Consider the following 20727-nt stretch of genomic DNA (forward strand, 5'->3'; position numbering starts at 1 on the left):
CCTCAGCTATACGCATTCACTACACGCCCATTCTGCTCATCTCACGTCACAAATCCCTTCCATTGCCAATGTTCGTCTGAAGCTTGTTTGTTTTGTGTTTATCTGTGTTTTATCCTGTAGAAACCCCTTTTTATTATTACATTTTCTATAAAATTCACCACTTGCCTCATTGTTTTGTGTGACTGGGTTCGGAACGAAACCTCTGGAAAGTCTAGAACTCAAAGTTTCTGAAGTGTAGCCACCTTCCGTTAAGAGACTGATTAAAAAGGTTTGTCGTCATTTCGCTTCAAGTTAAACTTGTAAAAATCTGACATGGTACCCCTCGTATATATAAAATATCTTGATTTATAACACTGTAATTTAAAATTACAATAACCCGGAAGTGACGGAGGCGCCGCTTCCAACTCATCGTTTCCTTCTAAATTAAGCACAATTCTTATTTCATCCATAATCGCTACAATGGTAAACAACAACATTAACAAAAAACTTCAACGCTACCACCACAGTGACAGAGCGCCTTGATCCACAAATGAAGAAAACATGAAACAGTGGTGAACCTTCCAGGTGTGGCTGACCTACAACAATTACCTGAAGACTGTGCATGTACTGTGAAGTGAAAATTAATCGAGGAGGTCACAAAGGAAACCAGGGCAACATCTAAAGAACTGCAGGCCTCCGTTGCCTCACTTAAGGTCTGTGTTCATGACTCAACAAGAAGGAACTGGGCAAAAATTGTATCCATGCCAGAGTTCCAAGGCGAAAACCACTGCTGACCGAAAAGAAGATAAAGGCTTGTCTTACTTTTGAAAAAACAAAACAAAACAAATACAAAAGAGTGATTGCCAAAACATTTGGGACAATATTCGATGGATTGGTGAGACGAAAGTTGAACTTGGAAGATGTGTATCTCGTTACATCCAGCGTAAATGTAACAGCAATTCAGAAAAAAACATCATACCAGCAGTCAAACTTGTTGGTAGTGTGATGGTCTGGGGCTGCTTTTCAGATCAGGACCTGGATGACTTGCTGTGATTGATGAAATCATGAACTCTGTTCTTTACCAGAAAATCCTGAATGAGAATATTCGACCATCAGTTCGGGACCTCAAACTGAAGCACACTTGGATTTTGGAGTGACCTAATCAAAGTCAGGACTTCAATCCGATTGAAATGCTGTGGCATGACCTTAAAATGTTAATGCTCGAAAACCTACCAGTGTTGCTGAATTAAAAAGAGTGCGCCAAAATATCTACAGACGTGAAAGACTCATTGGCAGTTATAGAAAGCACTTGATTTCTTTTTTTCTTTTGCAACAAAACCGTCAACTCTCTGCTGGTGTATGATTGCCAAATGCTACAAGATCTGAGGATCACCGCTGGAAATGTGCGTAAATTGGACTATTACAAGGGGCGAGGAACATAGCCTCCTTTCCTATCGGATATCCCTTCATACCTCCGACGCATTTTTGCTCCACCGTCTCGGTGTAAAAGATACCGACGCCGGGAAAAGGGTGGAGGCTGCCTTGTGAGGATGAGGCCCGTTTTGGCAGGTCCCGATCGAGGTGGTTTTCGAGCTGGTCCTCGCCTGTGTGTCTCTCAGGGTTCCCAGGGAGAGCCAATCTGTTCCGTGCCATCGGGGAGGCCAAGAGGGAGCATTCCAGGAAGATTGCCCACTGCTTCAGTGACAACAGTGACACCAGGAGTCTGTGGTGTGGTATTCAGACCATTATAGACTATATACCCTATATACCTGGACCTTGTTCCTGCGTGTTTGGTTACGTTGGCAGACTCCGATGTGGCCTTCCAGACAGCGGCCCCTGCACTCCTTGTCTCCGCTGGCGCGGACTGAATCTGCAGTATCTGCGCCCTCTGTTTTGGGCTTCCTCGTCAGCTGTTCGGCCTGACCCGACAGCTCCTGCTCGGTTTGGGCTGGTCAATGCGAGCTCACTTGGGAAGAAAACATTTATCCTTAAGGACTTCTTCATATCTCTGGAACCGGTCTTCCTCTTTATCTTTGAGACCTGGCTGAGTGCTGGTGAGGCCTGTGTCTTTACGTAGGTTTTACGTGACGAGTGCTGCTATTTCAATTCTCCCCAGACATTGATTTTAAAACAAACAAACAAACTGTGTTTTTGCGTTTTTTGTCTTATAAATCAGAGTGGTTTAGTTCGTCTTGGTCACGTCTACAAGTTCCAAGACGCAGATACAGTCACAAGCTTCTGCTCGACATCGGCAAAACTACTTTCACGGAGTTAAACTCTACTCTCACTGAGGCGCTACGGCACTGCGGGTTGCTCCGGGTGCCAACAACAGCTGCGACCCCTACTCCTGCGTCGCGCCCAGAGTGGAGGCGCCAGGAACGGCGAAGGAGGAAGTAGAAACGAGGCAAGCGCAGAGGTATCCGAGCTAGGCTTGTGGCTAAACCACATAAACCGGCTATTGCCTCCATCGTGTTAGCCGTAACGTACGCTCTCTGGAAAACAAGCTGGATTACAATTGACTGCTCCGCTCTACCTGTAATACTGTGGGAGAATGCTGTGTTTTTGTGTTTGTAGAAACATGGCTTAACAGCAGCGTTCCAGACGGCGCCATTCACCTCGACCGCCTAGCATGCTACCGAGCGGACAGAACTCTCACGGGAGGTAAGACTCGCAGCGGCGGACTGCGTCTTTACATCCTTGACGCCTGGTGCCGGGACGCAATCTTGCTCAGTCAACACTGCTCACCGCTGCTGGAGTTTATGGCTTTGAAGTGCCAGCTGTTTTATTTACCGAGGTAATTAACTGCCATACTGCTTGTGGCAATCTATATTCCTCCAAGCTCCAGCAATAACAGGAGTGAGGTGCTAAATGAGCTATACCATTATATAAGTGAACAGCTGACGGCCCACCCAGATGCTTTCCTCATCCTAGCTGGGGACTTTAATAATGGTGACCCCAAGGCTTTGTTTCGTAAACTCTACTCAAACATTGACTTTCCAACACGGGGAAATAACACTCTGAACAATGTTTTTACCTCCTGAGAGGGGCCTACAAGGCCCTTCCCCTCCCCCACTTCAGCGCCTCAGACCATCTCACTGTTATGCTCATGCCATTTTACAGACCACTGGTTAATGTCTCCCAACCAGTTAGGAAATAGGTACGAGTGTGGCCAGAAGGGTCCCTTGAGGCACTTCAAGACTGTTTCGACACAGACTGGACCATGTTCAAATAGGCTGCCACCTACAACTCCATTACAGACCTTCAGGAGTACACAGTGACTGTTACTGCCTACATCAACAAGTGCATGGATGATGTCCCCACCACTAAGTCCATCACTGTCCGTGCTAATCAGAAGCCATGGCTGTCAGGGGAGGTCTACAGACTACTGAAGTTCCGCAACGCGGCTTTTAGGTCTGGGGATGAGGAGGGCCTGAGAACAGCCAGGGCCAATCTGTCCCGTGCCATCAGGGAGGCCAAGAGGGAGCATTCCAGGAAGATTGCCCACTGCTTCAGTGACAACACTGACACCAGGAGTCTGTGGCGTGGTATTCAGACCATTATGGACTATATATCCTCACCACAGACGTGCGACAGCTCCACCTCCCTGCTAAATGAGCTAAATTACTTCTTTGCTCGCTTTGAGGCACACAACAGTACTCCTGCACACAAGACTCCACCCCCTCCTGGTGACCAAGTGCTGACACTGATCTGGCACAGCGTGAAAAGATCTCTCGACAGGATCAACACACGAAAAGCCCCAGGCCCAGATAACATACATGGTCGTGTTCTGAGGGACTGTGCAGCTGAACTCACAGATGTCTTCACGGACATCTTCAACACCTCCTTGAGTCAGGCTGTTGTCCCCACGTTCTTCAAAGCCACCACCATCATCCCAGTCCCGAAGAAGTCGTCTCGCTCCTGCCTCAATGACTATCGTCCGGTAACGCTCACTCCCATCCTGATGAAGTGCTTCAAGCGGCTAGCCATGCACCATGTCGAGTCCTCCCTAAACCCTCCTTGGAACCCTTCTAGTTTGCATATCGGTCAAACCGGTCAACCGATGACGCCATATCCACCGCCCTCCACTCTGTCCTCACACACCTGGACTCTAAGGACTCATATGTCAGAATGCTGTTCATTGACTTCACCTCAGCATCATCATCATCCCTAAACAACTGATCTACAAACTGGACCAGCTGGGGCTCAACACTTCGATGTGCAACTGGCTGCGGACTTTCTGACAGGGACACCGCAGGCAGTACGGGTCGACAGCAACACATCCAGCACCCATCACGCTGAACACGGGGGCCCCTCAAGGTTCTGTGTTGAGCCCCCTCCTCTTCACCCTGCTGAGCTATGACTGCACGCCAACATACAGCTCCACCCGCTTCATCAAGTTTGCAGACAACATAGGTCTCATCAGCAACGTGGACGAGACTGACAACAGGAGTGAGGTGAGCCACCTGGCCGGGTGATGCACAGACAACTATTTCTCCTTGAACATGGAAAAAAAACAAGGAGATTGTTGTGGACTTCAGGAGAGCGCACTCCTAGCACGCTACCCTGAACATCCATGGTGCCGCGGTGGAGACGGTGCGCAACACGAAGTTCCTGGGAGTGCACATCACAGAGAACCTCTCCTGTACCAGCAACACCTCATCACTGGCCAAGAAAGCTCACCAGCGGCTCTACTTCCTGCGCATGCTGAGAAGAGCCAGAGCCCCGACCCCCATCATGTAGCTCGTTCTACAGCGGGACCATAGAGAGCATCTTAACCAAATGCGTCACTGTGTGGTACGGAGCCTGTACTGCATCCTGCCGCAAGACTCTCCTTCGCATAGTGAGGGCAGCTGAGAAGATCATCGGAACCTTTTTAACTTTCCCCTGACTAATCAGTGCTACTTCCTGGTCTACCACACTTGCATCTTCTACTCTTATTTCTCATTTTCCTCATTCATCAACTCCTCAAAGTATTCTTTCCATCTATCCAACACACTACTGGCACCAGTCAACTTATAACTACTACTACTTATATACTAATGAACTATCCTAAAATTCTGGGTGGGCGGGGGGGGGGGGGGGGGGTCGGGGGAGATCAACCGCAAGCTGTTAGAACATCTACAGACTGTTAATGCCTTTAATCCTCTGCAGTCGGGCTTTCGATCACGACACAGCTGTACCGCTGCCACTCTAGAAGTCCACCCATCCATTTTCAATACCACTTATCCTTCATCACTGAGTGAGAACTGAACCGACGCTACTGGCACCAAAACCAAGGAGAATGTACCACTGCACCATCAATGACCCACTCTGTAAGTGGTAAACAATATTGTACAGTGGGTAAGTAGAGTATTCAGATTTTTCACTCTTTGTCATATTGCAGCCATTTGCTAAAATGGGACAGGAGCTGCAGGGACAGGACGACTGGTTGCAATCGAAGGAAAGATGAAACCGGTCAAGTAGAGGGATATCCTGGATGAAAACCTTCTCCAGAGTGCTCAGGACCTCAGACTGGGCCGAAGGTTCACCGTCCAACAAGACAATGAGCCTAAGCAGACAGCTAAAATAACGAAGGACTAGCTTTAGAACAACTCTGTGACTGTTCTTGATTGGCCCTGCCAGAGCCTTGACTTAAACTAAAATAAGCAAAATAATTGAGCATCTCTGGAGAGACCTGAAAATGGCTGTCCACCAACATTCACCATCCAACCTGACAGAACTGGAGAGCATCTGCAAGGAGGAATGGCAGAGGATCTCCAAATCCAGGTGTGAAAAACTTCATCATTCCCAAAAAGACTATTTGCTGTATTAGCTCAAAAGGGTGCTTCGACTAAATACTGAGGAAAGGGTCTTGAATACTTATGGCTGTGTGATATTTGACTTTTTCTTTTTTAATAAATTACAAAAATTTCAATAATTCTTTTTTTTTTGTCAATATGGGGTGCTGTGTGTACATTGAGGAAAATAATTAACTTAAATGATTTTAGCAAATGGCTGCAATATAACAAAGAGTGAAAAATTTAAGGGGGTCTGAATACTGTCCGTACCCACTGTATGTGCCATAGACAACAGATAATATTTCTGCTGTTTTTGTGGATCTGGCAAAGGCATTTGATTTAATTCCATACTACTTGAAAAGTTACAAAATATTGGCCTCTCTTAAGAGTTGTCACTTGGTTTATCAGCTTCCGCTCTGGGCTCGTGCAGTCAGTGAAGGTGGAGGCTCTACCCATTACCCATGATCTTAACCATTGGGCTATGGCTGCCTGAGCAATTACATAGTGTATAACATTTCTGAGACGCGACACCAGCTCCATGTTTTGACATCCTCCCCGAGACATCTGTGGAAGCTATTGTGACTCTTCAGCCCCTGATCAATGGATTGGTGTCTGCCATAAATGCAGACACATGACAAACCTCATGGACACCTTGATCTTGGACGAGGGAATTATACACCTAGCCAGATGAATGTAGAATGACATCTGGACAGCTGATGACCTTTGTGACCCTGGAAAGGACAACAGACAATTCCACCAAGGCCGCCTATCACTAATATGTAATGTGAAAAATCCCAGAGGACATTTTATAGGATTCAGACAAAGCAGTCAACGAGGAACCACATTTCATATTTTCAAAGTTTGTAGATTTGTTTGCAGCGTATTTTTAAACTTACTTCCGGGAATGTCTACACATTTACCTCTACAATTTTGAAATTGTTCAATTGTTAAAAATAAAGAACTGAAAATGAATGGTTCCTTCTTCACAACTGCCACTCAGAAGTCAGTGTTACATTTTGTATCTCCTTCCAGTTCATAAACATCAGTGCCCTATATAAAGCTTGTTCATGGTTGTGTATTTGAAACAAGAAATATAAAACTAACTCAAAGTATTTAAACACATTTTATGTACAAGATATCCACATGGTTTAATTACATCATTCTAAGAGGCTTGTCCGGTATTCCAGAACTGGCTCGTGTCAGTCCAATCTTGATTGGGCAGTGTCCTTCTGAAAGAATCCCAGATTTAGATAATTCTAGAACTATGAAATGCATTTCACACACAACCCTAAATACTAATAGCATACATTCATTCATTCATTTTCAGTAACACTAATCCTCACTAGGGTCACGTACGTGCTGAAGCCAATCCCAGCTATCTTCAGGCGAGACGCGAGGAACACCCTGAACTGGTTGCCAGCCAATCGCAGCCATTCACACTCTCATTCATAACTACGGACAATTTAGAGTCTTCAATTAACCTACCATGCATGTTTTTGGGATGTGGGAGAAAACCGGAGTACCTGGAGAAAACCCATGCAGGCACGGGGAGAACATGCAAACTCCACACAGGCGAGGCCGGATTTGAACCCCGGTCCTCAGAACTGTGTGCTAACCAGTCGGCCACCGTGCCAGGTACGAATAACGTTTTTTAATTTATTTTATTTTATTTTATTTTTTTTACAGATTTTGACAAACGTCTGCAAGAAATCAAAATGACTGTCAGTAGACCTGATTTCATTGAGAAATTTAAAACTTTACTCAGTAAAGCATGGATGTATATAATTACCTTATACATATTTGTACTGTATTATTTCTTGAGACAGCCATAAGATTGACGTAAAACTCACCTTGGCCTCTGCTGAGTTGAGTTTCCAACACCTGAGTAGATCGTCAGGCCTGAGCTGTTGTAATCTGTGGCAGGCCACTGATGATAGACAACATGTAATTCCTTTTTATTTTTATTGGTTTATTTGTAAGGGACAAGAGGGAAATTGACAGTTAAAGAAGCAGCATGGGTTGTACTGTACATTTTGCTCACAAGTAAGCTGAGGACAAAATTCTATTTAAAAAATATTTCTAGTCAGATAAGTTTGCTTGCTTGCTTTTATAGAACACCTAACCACAGCAAGCATTTTGTTTTATTATTCAAAAAACAAAAATGGGAAAACAAATGCTATTGGCAAATGTAATACGTTATGTAATCGTGTACCTATCATAATATACCTGACAGACAGATATTTGGGGATTTTCTTTTGCCATCTTGAATCACACAACAGCAGAGGATGTACTTCCTGCGGCTTCTGAGAAAGCACGGCCTGCCACCGGAGCTGAGACAGTTCTACACAGCGGTCATCAAATCGGTCCTGTGTTCTTCCATCACAGTCTGGTTTGGTGCTGCTACAAAAAAGGACAAACTCTGACTGCAACGGACAATCAAAACTGCTGAAAGGATTGTCGGTGCCCACCTACCCTCCATTGAGGACTTGCACGCTGCCAGAACTAAGACAACGGCGTGCAAAATCGTCTCGGACCCTCCGCACCCCGGTCACCAGCTCTTCCAGCTCCTTCCCTCAGGTAGGCGCTACCGATGCATCATGCATCCTTCCTTCAATAATATGAAGTTTACCAATACCATTTGCTGAAAAGCAGCCCCACAACATCATGTTTTTAAAATCCTGGAGATGACTCATGAGCATCCAACTGTGAAATCTGTAATTCTGTCACACACAGGGACCATGGATGTTGTCAAGCAGCAATCAGAGGCACTGAAGCGAGATTTCATTGATCCCCTAACGAAAGTGCAATGTTTAGATGCTGAGGTTTTCATAAGTGGACCTTGCCCAATGGTACGATTTGGAGATGAACATTTCAGTAGGCTCAGTCAATTAAACAAGTGGCTCAAAGACTGTGTACTGCGCTATCCGTGGGCTTCATTGACAATTTCTGTTTTTGGGAGCGCAGACGTTACATAAGACAAGAAAAAACGTCACAAGGCAGACGGTTTCTGTCTAAATAGACAAGGGTTTAAGTTATTGGCTGCCAACATTTTTTACTGTGTACATCACTCAGCGGCCTGAGAGGAAAACATTGGCCTTGTTGATGCGGTTGAAGGACAAAAAGCACAGGAGTCTCCAGTTGTTCCCAAACAATCGGAGGAACAAGAGATAAGGCGTCACAAGGCACAGATGGAGTCGCCAGTGTCACCCAAACAATCAGAGGAACGAATGAAGAATGATATGAGGCAGCACTTGGAATATCCCACACCCCTCCCTGCCCCAATGGAGCAAAGCCCAATGCAAAACTCACTCTCTACTCGCCTAAATGCCCTGTTAGATGTGACAGACAGGATGAAAGTTATTGTCAGTATTGAAATCCAATGCACACCACGCCAAGATCTTTCTCCCATCACCCCCACCTGAAACCTATGGGGAAAGATAAGTCTCAAAATTAAAAGAAAAGAAAATGGATGGATGGATATACTTGCAAAGGTGCTATTGACCTGGGAATTTCACCAGATGTTGGGAGCAACCCAAGTAATCCATACATTCAAAGTAGAACAAATAAACTCAGAAATTAAGTGTGTCAAAATGCGAAATGGGAAAAGGGAAAAAGTATTGAACACATGAAGAAAGGGAGGTGCAAACAGACATGGAAAGCCAAGACAACACCTAAAATCTATCAATAATCAAAAAGCAATCCAGGCCGTTGTCAGTGCAAATGAAAATTAGCTGGTTCAGTCCTAATTGGTGGCCTACAAAAAGGTGTCATTGCCAAGGTGTGTGTCAAGACACATCTCATGATGGGAAAGAGCAAAGAGCTGTCTCAAGACCATCACAAACTAATTGTTGCAAAACCTAACGATGGCATTGGTCACAAGTGCATCTCTAATCGTCTGAACGTTCCAGTGAGCACGGTTGGGGCCATAATACGTAAGTGGAAAGCCAATCATAACACCATAAATTTGCCTTGAGCAGGTGCTCCTTGCAAGATTTCTGACAGAGGGGTGCAACGAATAATCAGAACAGTTGTCCAAGAGCCAAGGAGCACATGTCTTCAAAAAGACCTGGAATTAGCAGGTAAAGTTATCACAAGGAAAACAGTGAGTCATGTATTCCGCCGCCATGGCCTGTATGCACACTCACCATGCAAGACCCCATTGCTGAAAAAAAAGCATATCAAAGCTGGTTTAAAGTTTGCTGAACAACATTTGGACAATTCAATTAAATACTGGCAAAATATAGTCTGGTCAGATGAGAGCAAAATGTAACTGTTTGGATGCCATAATGCACACCACGTTTGGAAGAGAAATGGCACTGCACATAACCCTAAAAACACCATACCAACAGTGAATTTCTGAGGTGGGAACATAATGGTGTGGGATGAATAGGCAAATGTACTGAGACATTCTTGACAAAAATCTGCTGCCATCTAAGAGGATGATGAAAATGTAATGAGGGTGGACATTTCAGCAAGATAATGATCCAAAACTTTCTGCCAAGAAAAGTCTCAAATGGTTTCAAAGAAAAAAAATAAAGCTGCTAGAATGGCCCAGCCAATCACCTGACTTGAATCCAATCAAAAATCAATGGGAAGAACTGAAACTCAAGGTCCATAAAAGAAGCCCATAGAACCTTCAAGATTTGAAGACTACTTGTGTGGAGGAATGGGCTAAAATCACACCCAGAGCAATGCATGCAACTAGTTTCTCCATACATGAGGCGTCTTGAACATGTCATTGCAAACAAAGGCTTTTGTACAAAGTATTAAATAAATACTCAATACCATTTTCCTGTTCCATTTCATATTATTACACACAAGATTTCTGTGCTTATTTGTTCTCCTTTTTTGTACGTATGGATTACTTGGGTTGTTCCCAACATCTGGTGAAATTTTCATGTCAATAGCACCTTGGGAAATATATTTAATGAGAAAAATGGTGACGTGTTAAATACTTATTTCAGCCGCTGTATATATAGATATACAGTAAAGAGATGTTTGAGAGCGAGCCACTGTTATTATTTAAACACTGTAATAAGCTGTTTTTTGTATCTTGCTGACAGATGAGGAAGGTGATTTCTTTATATTTTACTTACTAATGACGGGGCTGCTGGTTGTCCACCTTGTTCAGTCACGGTCAATTTATTGGGGATTCAGCAGGGTCGAACTATAGACTGTTGGATTCCTATAAAAATGTTTTATTATTTTTTATGTTTTTTGTTTTTTTTTATAATGTTTTCACTTTTAAATTATATTTCTTGCACTGTATGCTGTTTTAATTATACTTTTATTCTTCTCTGTTTTAAATGTTTATAAACTGTTTTTTTTTTCCCATTGGTTTCTAAATGCTTTCTTTTAATCATGTACAGCACATTGAGTTACCTTGTGTATGAAATGCTCTATATAAAAATTTTGCTTTGCTTTGCATATCCACCATCCACTTTGTCACCGGACCTTCCTTCACTTCAGGTTGTTAAGGAGTTGGAGTATTCTGCACATCCAACTACACTCAAATGTGTTCTGATGCACAAATGGCAGGACCAGGGGCAATTACTGTGGGTGATATGGACAGCACTCCAGCCAGGCCTTGAAAATCAAACAGAAATCAAACTGACGTCATATCCACCAGAATCATATCACACCATACATAACAAAAACTCAATCCCATGAAAATACAGGAAACAAAGTCAATAAGTATTTCGGTGATATAAAAAATAAATAAATACCTATTACACAAATTATCAAAATAATTTTCCCTATCTGCTATACAGGCATATTGTCATGGTCTGTGTTTTGGCTTGGGTTTAGTTTTGTTCCATGTTTTCCTGTGCTCATTTGGTTGTTGTGTCCACCTGTTCTCGTCAACCTTCTGCCTTGTGTCGACCAATCAGCTCCCTCCAGCCACTCGTGTCTTGTCCAGGTGTTCCTCGTTGTCTCGTCAATCTGTTTGTATTTTGTTCCCTGGTTTCTTGTCGGTTCATTGTCTTTGCAGTATGTCCCTGTCCCTATCTGTTCCACGACTTACTCACCAATCATAGTTTGTTTCCAGTTTTAGGTATTTAAGTGTTTCTTCGTTACTTTGGTTTGGTTGTTATCTGTTGTGGGACTTCGTTTGGTTTTGCTTTATCCATCTTCCTTGTTTGCCCCTTTTTGAAGATTAAATATTTTTTTTGAGACTCCTGCTTCCCTGCACTTGGGTCCTCCACGTTTTTTTGCCTTCCCTTCCTAGCCTTCGACAACCCCAACCGTGACACATATGGTTGGAAAAGCAAATGATCTTGTATGCAATTGGAGGGTCGAGCTTTAAGAGCCCGTTTTACTTTTATATTTTATAAGATACACTTTTTGTGCCTAGTATAACGATACAATTCCGCTTCATTTTAGTGACAGCGAATAATTAATTTTCCTTGCCAAATGGATGAAAGGCATGTTGTTGGAAGTAATAATATTAAGATACAGAAATGGTCTCTTGCATCCAATCTCATCTACTTTTAACATGATCGTACTGTCACAATAATGTGTCAAATGTCAGACCGCCTCATTCTTTCATTTTCACCTGACTATACAAGACATAATTGCTTTTCCTAACAGTCAACATATACGAATAACCAAGACAGCTACCGAACTGTGGATTTTTATTGCATCCCTGCATTATTTGTTGTTGTTGGGTTTTTAAAATAACCACTACAGTACTCGCAGATTGCTGTTAGTAGGCTAATTTACATTTACATTGTGTTAATTGGGCGTTTTTCATTCGATTAACATACTGTTATGACAACCTTATTTAATTCTAGTTAGTTTGTTTGTTTGTTAGTTTTGTCTATGCCGGTCATAGCAAATGACCAAACACAACGTGCGTTTACTTGTGCTTGTGTTAACAGCATAAAGGCACCAGCATGCATCCGAGCACAGAACGATCCTGCTGGAAAGCTGTGTATGCGGTTGCAGTAAGATTTATTTACATACATTCACACATCTAGGTAATTACACAGTATATACATACAACCAGAAGACTAGAATTTACATAATTAATTCATGTCTTTAAAGAACAAAGCAAGCTGTTGTGGTTGTCTCCCACCCCTCTGCCCCATTAAAGCTGTAGGGAGAGGAAGGTGCTCCCCCCACCCCCTTCAGCCAAGTGCAGCCTGGTTCGTGAGGAGCGGGCGGTCCGGTTCATCTTTCCAGCATCAGCGCCATTTGTGAAGTAGTCGCTTGTGCGTCAAACGCTCAGTACGTAGTGGCTGCATGTTCGATTGCCGTAGAATGGCATTCTTATTGTCGACGTGAATTCTTGAAACACATGCGATTTACCACGATTTTTTTTTTGGGCAGAGTGGAATCCCCCCTTTTTTGTCCGCCGATGTGTTTGTTCGAACACATTATTTTGGGATTTCTTATTTCTAGCATATCCTCCTTGCATTTTTTACGGGCTATGTCGACCAAAAAAGGCTCCATATTCCAGTGATACGCAACGCACAGAGGACTACTGTGGACCAAGCAGTGGATTGGACACTCTTCGATGGTAAATACACATGCTTCTCAAAGTCTATACTCGGAATTCGGTAATGTGGCATGACACGACTGATAAATTGAAGTAGCCAATGCAGTGCTCTGAATTTCATAATCGCACGACATAAGAGAATATAGTGATGCTAGGTGAGTGGGTCGGGGGCTAAATTCACCTATGTTTCATGTCAATATTGCTGAGTGGAAAAGGATAATGTGGGTAAACATTCATCGTGCTTCTTTGGCGAGATCCCCTTCCAGACGGATGACAGACCTGCGCACATCCACTCGGTTTGCGCAAACAGCTGCGTTCATAGACTTGATTTCAATTAGTGGGAATCCAAATCGTCACTATGACATGTCTAATCTAATCTTTCGCAGTTTGGAATGTGCTACATGTTCTGGCGCATGTCCCTTGCAGACTGCGTTCATGTGCGATGCAATTTCTTCTCTCAAACATCACAGACGATCTTGCAATGATGTAATACTCAGTTTTATATATATATATATATATATATATATATATATATATATATATATATATATATATAATTGCAAACCTTTCCCAAGACTGATTACTAAAAAAAACCATCTATTTAATGTGTGTGCAAGGTTTTGTTGACAGTGGCAACCATTGGGGGCACCACTGTGCAATTAACATGGATTATTGCAGTGTTATATATTACTATAACATTATTGATTTAGCAATTAGATTATTTGAGGGTGTCTTTATTAATATGCAAATTTTACTTTGAGCAGAATAAAGGAATGAGACTTATCACCTCTTGGTTAAGAAGATTTGAAATTAAGCCTCTATGGAAAGGTCCTGAAAAATTCTAGCTCGGTAAGAGACGGACGGGCAGCTCTCCAACGACAGTCCTAATTGTCATATTTTTGACCCACATCAAGTCTCAAACGCCAGCCACTGACTGAGCTACTTTCATTCCCATCCTCCAGACATTTGTCAAAAAATTTCAATATACACTGCAGCCCAAAATATATTCTTGCATGATAATGATAATATTTTTTTCCCTATCTCTTTTTGTAATTGGATTTGTTCATTCATCATATGGCAGTGAAGACTGCCTTCATGCTGTTTCCAGAGACAGGGGGCAGGCTATAGCAGTTCACACAATCCCTGAGGCTCTGATCTACATAACTCAGCCCGCAAGGAAAACATCTCAATGCTGTCTTCACCCACCTCTGACTATTGTTCTCTTCGTCAATCTGCTCATTTTTCCTCTCATTTTGCCTTTTCCACTAATTCTAGAGGAAGCTTTTTCCTAAATGAATCTATTCCTTGATAAATGTTTAAAGGTAATCATAACTGGATGACATCGCAGTTATTGCTTTCAAATCTTTGAAGAAAAATGTTAACATTCTCCCCACCTCCGATACATAAAATTGTCAGATGTATTTTAGGGTAGGTTTCGTCAAGTTTATTTGTATAGCCGTTAATCACAAAAGAGTCACAAAGGGCTTCACAGGCCACCAACTGACAAAGACCGACAACACCCCCCTGATCTAAACCCCCCAATCGAGGAAAAGACTCAAAACCCCATTTAGGGGAAAATAAGAAACCTCAAGAACGAACTGCAGATGGACAGAATCCCAAAATGAAGCCTTTATTGACTGTACAGGCAATGATTTGGGTAATATTTTAACAAGTGGTACCTTGACTAATGAGTTTAATGCATTACATGACCACACTCATCACTCAAAGCACTTGTATCTCAAATCAACAATCAACATTCCCTGTTGAAATGAATGCATTTAAAAGTAAATGTTCTGTGTTTTTTAAATAAGAAAAATACCACTCTTGTACTGTATTAAAAAAACATACAGTCCTAAATTGTAAGCATAGAATGTAAAGAAATAAAGTTTTCATAAGAAAAACATTCGACTTCACTTAAATAGAATGTAAAGAATGAAGCAGTTTTTAGAATATTTTTTTCACTTTACTATTGCTGAATTTAGTCTTTTTTTGTGTGCCTTTTTTGACACTTGTACATATTTTTGTATGATTTCATGCTCTGATTCCATGGACATCACTTCTTCTCAGCATGCGCTTTCTTAGGACCCGTGATAATAAAAAAGACATTTAGCTAAAAAAAACCTGAAAATTTGAGCCCAAAACACAACAGATACAGTACTTTTCACTGCAAGGTAACTGTGAAGTGATGTGGGCAGATTTTATGAAGTTTGCTGCCATCAAGTAAATTTTTTTTCTTGCAACACAAAGTAGAAAAACAACTATAAGCATGATGACCAGTCAGTATTCATTTAAATATTTCCGTTACAAACGAAACAATCCCTTAATTTTAATGACGGAAGAGGAGGGTGGCAGTGCGTGTTACATTGGGGTACCGCCAAATTGTGGACCCCAAAGCAAACTTGACACAATACAATAAAACGTAATTTAATGAACAGAAGGAGAATAATTGTTTACAAGCGACAGCCACCGCTCCCTCAGGCCAAAGCATTCAACACCTGACGTCACAACATGGAAGCCACATTTTGAGGTGGCTTTTTGAATGCCCAAACAGTGATTTAGTTATTATCATCAGACTCGACAGTCAGACATTTTTTTTTAACTATATATCGCTGATTGTTTTTAGGGCGCCATCTTCAGTTTAAGTATTGTGGTCAACTACAACATGTATGCTTTTATACACTGTACTTTCATGTACTATCATTTTTTTCAGCATGGCCTTTGTAATTTGAATAGTCATATAAATTGCCTGTTTTATTTAATCTACAGTATGTTAAAAATATTTTCTTCTAAAGCACATTTTTGGCTTACATGTTGGGTGCATTTTGAGAGCACAAAATGTCAGCGTCACAGAGTGACAGGTTTATTAGGGACAGATTATCTTCGACACCATCCAAGGTACTGGTAAAAGTCTACCTTTTCAAATATCCAAGACGCAAATTCTTAAAAATATTGTGGTGGGACACGTCATGGAGTGATATTTTATGAAGAAAACATTATTTATAATCTGTGTTGCAGCATGGAAGTCATTTTTGGGGGAAGAAACCTTGTGTGGTGTGGGACATAAAGTATGACTATCATTTAATGCTATAATAACAGCCATCCATCCATTTTCTGAGTCGCTTCTCCTCACTAGGCGTGGTGGAGCCTATCCCAGCTATCATCGGGCAGGGGTATACCCTGAACTGGTTGCCAGCCAATCGCAGGGCACACACAAACAAACAACCATTCACACTCACATTCACACCTACGGGCAATTTAGAGTCTCCAATTCATGCATGTTTTTGGGATGTGGGAGAAAGCCCACGCAGGCACGGGGAGAAGATGCAAACTCCACACAGGCGGGGCCGGGGATTGAACCCCGGGTCCTCAGAACTGTGAGACTGACGCTCTAACCAGTTGGTCACCGTTCCGTGCTATAATAACAAAGATGTTTTATTTTATAAGAGGTAAGAACTTGGGATGAAAATATAGAAAGCCTCACTATTGGTCAGTCCCCACTTGGGTCTGTTATTTTTACAAATTATTGACCAATCTAAAGTGCTGAGAATGGCTCGCTCTCTTTGTGATGCAATGATGTGATATACGTCATGAACGGGTTCTTTCCAGCTACAAGGGCCTGTGTGTTCTTCTGTGGCTGTGCAGGGCAATTTGTGCAGCAGCAGAGCCACATGGTTGCCAGAAATCTTGTACTGATGATTTTTTGAATGGAGACACAGGTGCACATCCTGAAACCCACTTTCTTACTTGGTGCTAGTGCTGGGCAATAGGGCCTAAATTTGATATCACAACACCCCCCCCCCCCCCACCCCCCCCCCCACCCCCCCCACCCCCACGTCGATATTCAATATGACTCAATATTTGTTGTATGTAAGTTTATAAATGTAGAAAACTGGACCAGACTAAATTAATTAGCATTATATAAAGCAGGTTTATTTAACAATTACAAACATCACAAATAAATAAATTACTTTTCCCTGCAGGTATTTCAAAATATAATGATCTCAAAATTACTGATGGACCGAAATTAACATTCTTGACTGAAACTGGTGGAGGGGGGGAGAGGGAGACACCTGAGGCTGAAAATCGAAACACCGGAGAAAATTATTGTGCCAATTATTAGTAAAATTGCATTCATTGCTATGACTGCAGAGCTGCCAACCTATAGAAATTCCAGAACAATTTGTCTGAATTTCCATATTTAAAAAAAACTTATGTCGTAAGACAAAAGTTCGATGATCGATGAAGCATGTCTTGGACACTCGGGTGAAGAGAGGGGCGGAGCTGTCAACTGATCACCACCTGGTGGTGAGTTGGTTCCGATGGTGGGGGAAGATGCCGGTCCGACGTGGCAGGCCCAAACGTATTGTGAGGGTCTGCTGGGAACGTCTGGCAGAATCCCCTGTCAGAAGGAGTTTCAACTCCCACGTCCGACAGAACTTTGCTCATTTTCCGGGGAAGGCGGGGGACATCGAGTCCGAGTGGACCATGTTCCGCGCCTCCATTGCTGAGGCCGCCGACCGGAGCTGTGGCCGTAAGGTGGTCGGTGCCTGTCGTGGCGGCAATCCGTCGGGAAGTCGAATCTCAGATTCAGGAGGAGCAGTGTAGTTTTCGTCCTGGCCGTGGAACAGTGGACCAGCCCTACACCCTCTGCAGGGTCTTTGAGGGTGCATGGGAGTTCACCCAACCAGTCTACATGTGCTTTGTGGACTTGGAGAAGGCGTTCGACCGTGTCCCTTGGGGAGTCTTTTGGAGGGTGCTTCGGGAGTATGGGGTACCGAACCACCTGATATGGGCTGTTCGGTCGCTGTAGGACCGGAGTCAGAGTTTGGTCCGCATATCCGGCAGTAAGTCGGACTTGTTCCCGGTGAGGGTTGGACTCCGCCAAGGCTGCCCTTTGTCACCGATTCTGGTCATAACCTTTATAGACAGAATTTCTAGGCGCAGCCGAGGCGTAGAGGGGCTCCGGTGTGTTGGCCTCAGTATTGCATCTCTGCTTTTTGCAGATGATGTGGTTCTGTTGGCTTCATCAAGCCATGACCTCCAACTCTCACTGGAGCAGTTCGCAGCCGAGTGTGAAGCGGCTGGGATGAGAATCAGCACCTCCAAATCTGAGACCATGATCCTCAGTCGGAAAAGGGTGGCGTGCCGTCTCCAGGTCGGGGATGAGATCCTGCCAAGTGGAGGAGTTCAAGTATCTTGGGGTCTTGTTCACGAGTGAGGGAAGAATGAAACGGGAGATCGACAGGCGGATCGGTGCAGCGTCTGCAGTGATGCTGATGGTACGTTCCTACCCTCACCTATGGTCATGAGCTGTGGGTCATGACCGAAAGAACAAGATCCCGGATACAAGCGGCCGAAATGAGTTGCCTCCGCAGGGTGTCCGGGCTCTCCCTTACAGATAGGGTGGGAAGCTCGCTCATCCGGGAGGATCTCAGAGTAGAGTCGCTGCTCCTCCACATTGAGAGGAGCCAGATAAGGTGGTTGGGGCGTCTGATTCAGATGCCTCCCGGACGCCTCCCTGGTGAGGTGTTCCGGGCATGTCCCACCGGGAGGAGACCCCGGGGACAACTCAGGACACGCTGGAGAGACTACGTCCTTCGGCTGGCCTGGGAACACCTCAGGATCTCCCCGGAAGAGCTGGATGAAGTGGCTGGGGAGAGGGAAGTTTGGGCGTCCCTGCTAAAGCTACTGCCCCCGCGACCTGACCCGGATAAGCGGTAGAAAATGGATGGATGGATGGATGGATGGATAGTAAGACAAAATAATTCTGCATACTGTTTAATTGCGCAACAATCATTATTCTGCAGTGGTAATCGTTAATATATTATAGCTTCAATATTTGTTATTTAAATGTATTTCTTGTAGGTTTTCACAACTTAACCCTTAGGTGGCAACAATGCACTTAAACATACTGAGTCTGCCGTAAATCAAGAAGAAGAAAAAGACACGGAAAAGAAACGTGACGTCATGCGAATACAATGTAAATAAAGAAAATAAAGAAAAAAATAATAATTACAAGACTGATTCTTGAGAATGCCACACTGTGCAAACCCAACTGTCAGGAACAGTTAGCTCAGACAGTGACAGCCGGCCCACTGTCAGACTATTTGCGTGATCGGCGATTGCTCACAGAACGAAGCTAACTTTCTATCTCGTCCGTGAAAGGCAAACTACTATCTTGTTATCTTCCCGACCCGTTCATGGAACGAACACAAAAACACAAGCGCTTCAACTGTCACCACGAACGCTCCATTGCGTTGTTTCCTTTACATTACAGGAGCGACACGGAGACGCGGATCTCTTTGACGTTATAGTGTTCATGTATAACACTTGATAACGTGCTTTATCTTCAGGTGATTTTACATGGACATGCCCGTCTTCGTCATAACATCTTTTATACACGTTTTGCAGACTACGGGTGTTTACGGATGATAGATGTGCCCTATTTTGGGACTATTTATCTTCTCCATGTTGGTGGAAGTCTCGCGGAGTAGCAAAAAGTATAGAAAATAAACTTGACAATCCTCTTTTTCCATATTGAGCATTAATAAAATAAAAATATGGCGCCACATGGAGCCTATGGTATGGACGTCGTGGCGACTCCATGCTACCAATTAATTCTAAGTCAGCCAGGACAGGGTCATCTTTACCACTGTGTTACATCACTTTTTCTTTTAACAACATTCAATAAACGTTTGGGAACTGAGGACACTAATTGTTGAAGCTTTGTAGGTGGAATTCTTTCCCATTCTTGCTTGATGTACAGCTTCAGCTGTTCAACAGTCCGGGGTCTCCGTTGTCGTATTTTACGCTTCATAATGCGCCACACATTTTCAGTCGGAGACAGGTCTGGACTGCAGTGAGACAGGTCTGGACTGCAGGCAGGCCAGTCTAGTACCCGCACTCTTTTACTACGAAGCCACGCTGTTGAAGTCTTGCTGAAATAAGCAGGGGTGTCCATGAAAAAGACGTTGCTTGGATGGCAGCATATGTTTCTCCAAAACCTTTCAGCATTAATGTTGCCTTCACAGATGTGTAAGTTACCCATGCCATTGGCACGAACACAACCCCATACCATCACAGATGCTGGCTTTTGAACTTTGCGTCCATAACAGTCCGGATGGTTCTTTTCCTCTTTGGCCAAGGGAGACGATGTCCACAATTTCCAAAAACAATTTGAAATGTGGAGTCGTCGGACCACAGAACACTTTTCCACTTTGCATCAGTCCATCATAGAGGAGCTCAGGCCCAGAGAAGCCGGCGGCGTTTCTGGGTGTTGTTGATAAATGGCTTTTGCTTTGCATAGTAGAGTTTCAAGTTGCACTTACGGATGTAGCGCCTAACTGTATTTACTGACATTGGTTTTCTGAAGTGTTCCTGAACCCATGTGTTGATATCCTTTTCACATTGATGTAGATTTTTGATGCAGTGCCGCCTGAGGGATCGAATGTCACGGGCATTCAATGTTGG

At 43.4% G+C, this 20727-nt stretch overlaps 1 protein-coding gene across 4 annotated transcripts in view; it reads left to right on the top strand.

Annotated features, from left to right (window-relative positions):
* The first annotated feature begins 12890 nt into the window (after window positions 1-12890).
* The window catches only part of nlgn1 (neuroligin 1), a 345371-nt gene continuing 337534 nt past the window's right edge, over window positions 12891-20727 (top strand). For all 4 annotated transcript variants that reach the window (XM_061780578.1, XM_061780580.1, XM_061780579.1 and 1 more), the window contains exon 1: window positions 12891-13278. The gene's annotated coding sequence lies outside the window, so the exon portion shown is untranslated. The remainder of the gene's footprint in view (window positions 13279-20727) is intronic.

Source organism: Phyllopteryx taeniolatus, chromosome 7 (assembly GCF_024500385.1).
Source record: "Phyllopteryx taeniolatus isolate TA_2022b chromosome 7, UOR_Ptae_1.2, whole genome shotgun sequence".
Taxonomy (NCBI): Eukaryota; Metazoa; Chordata; class Actinopteri; order Syngnathiformes; family Syngnathidae; genus Phyllopteryx; species Phyllopteryx taeniolatus.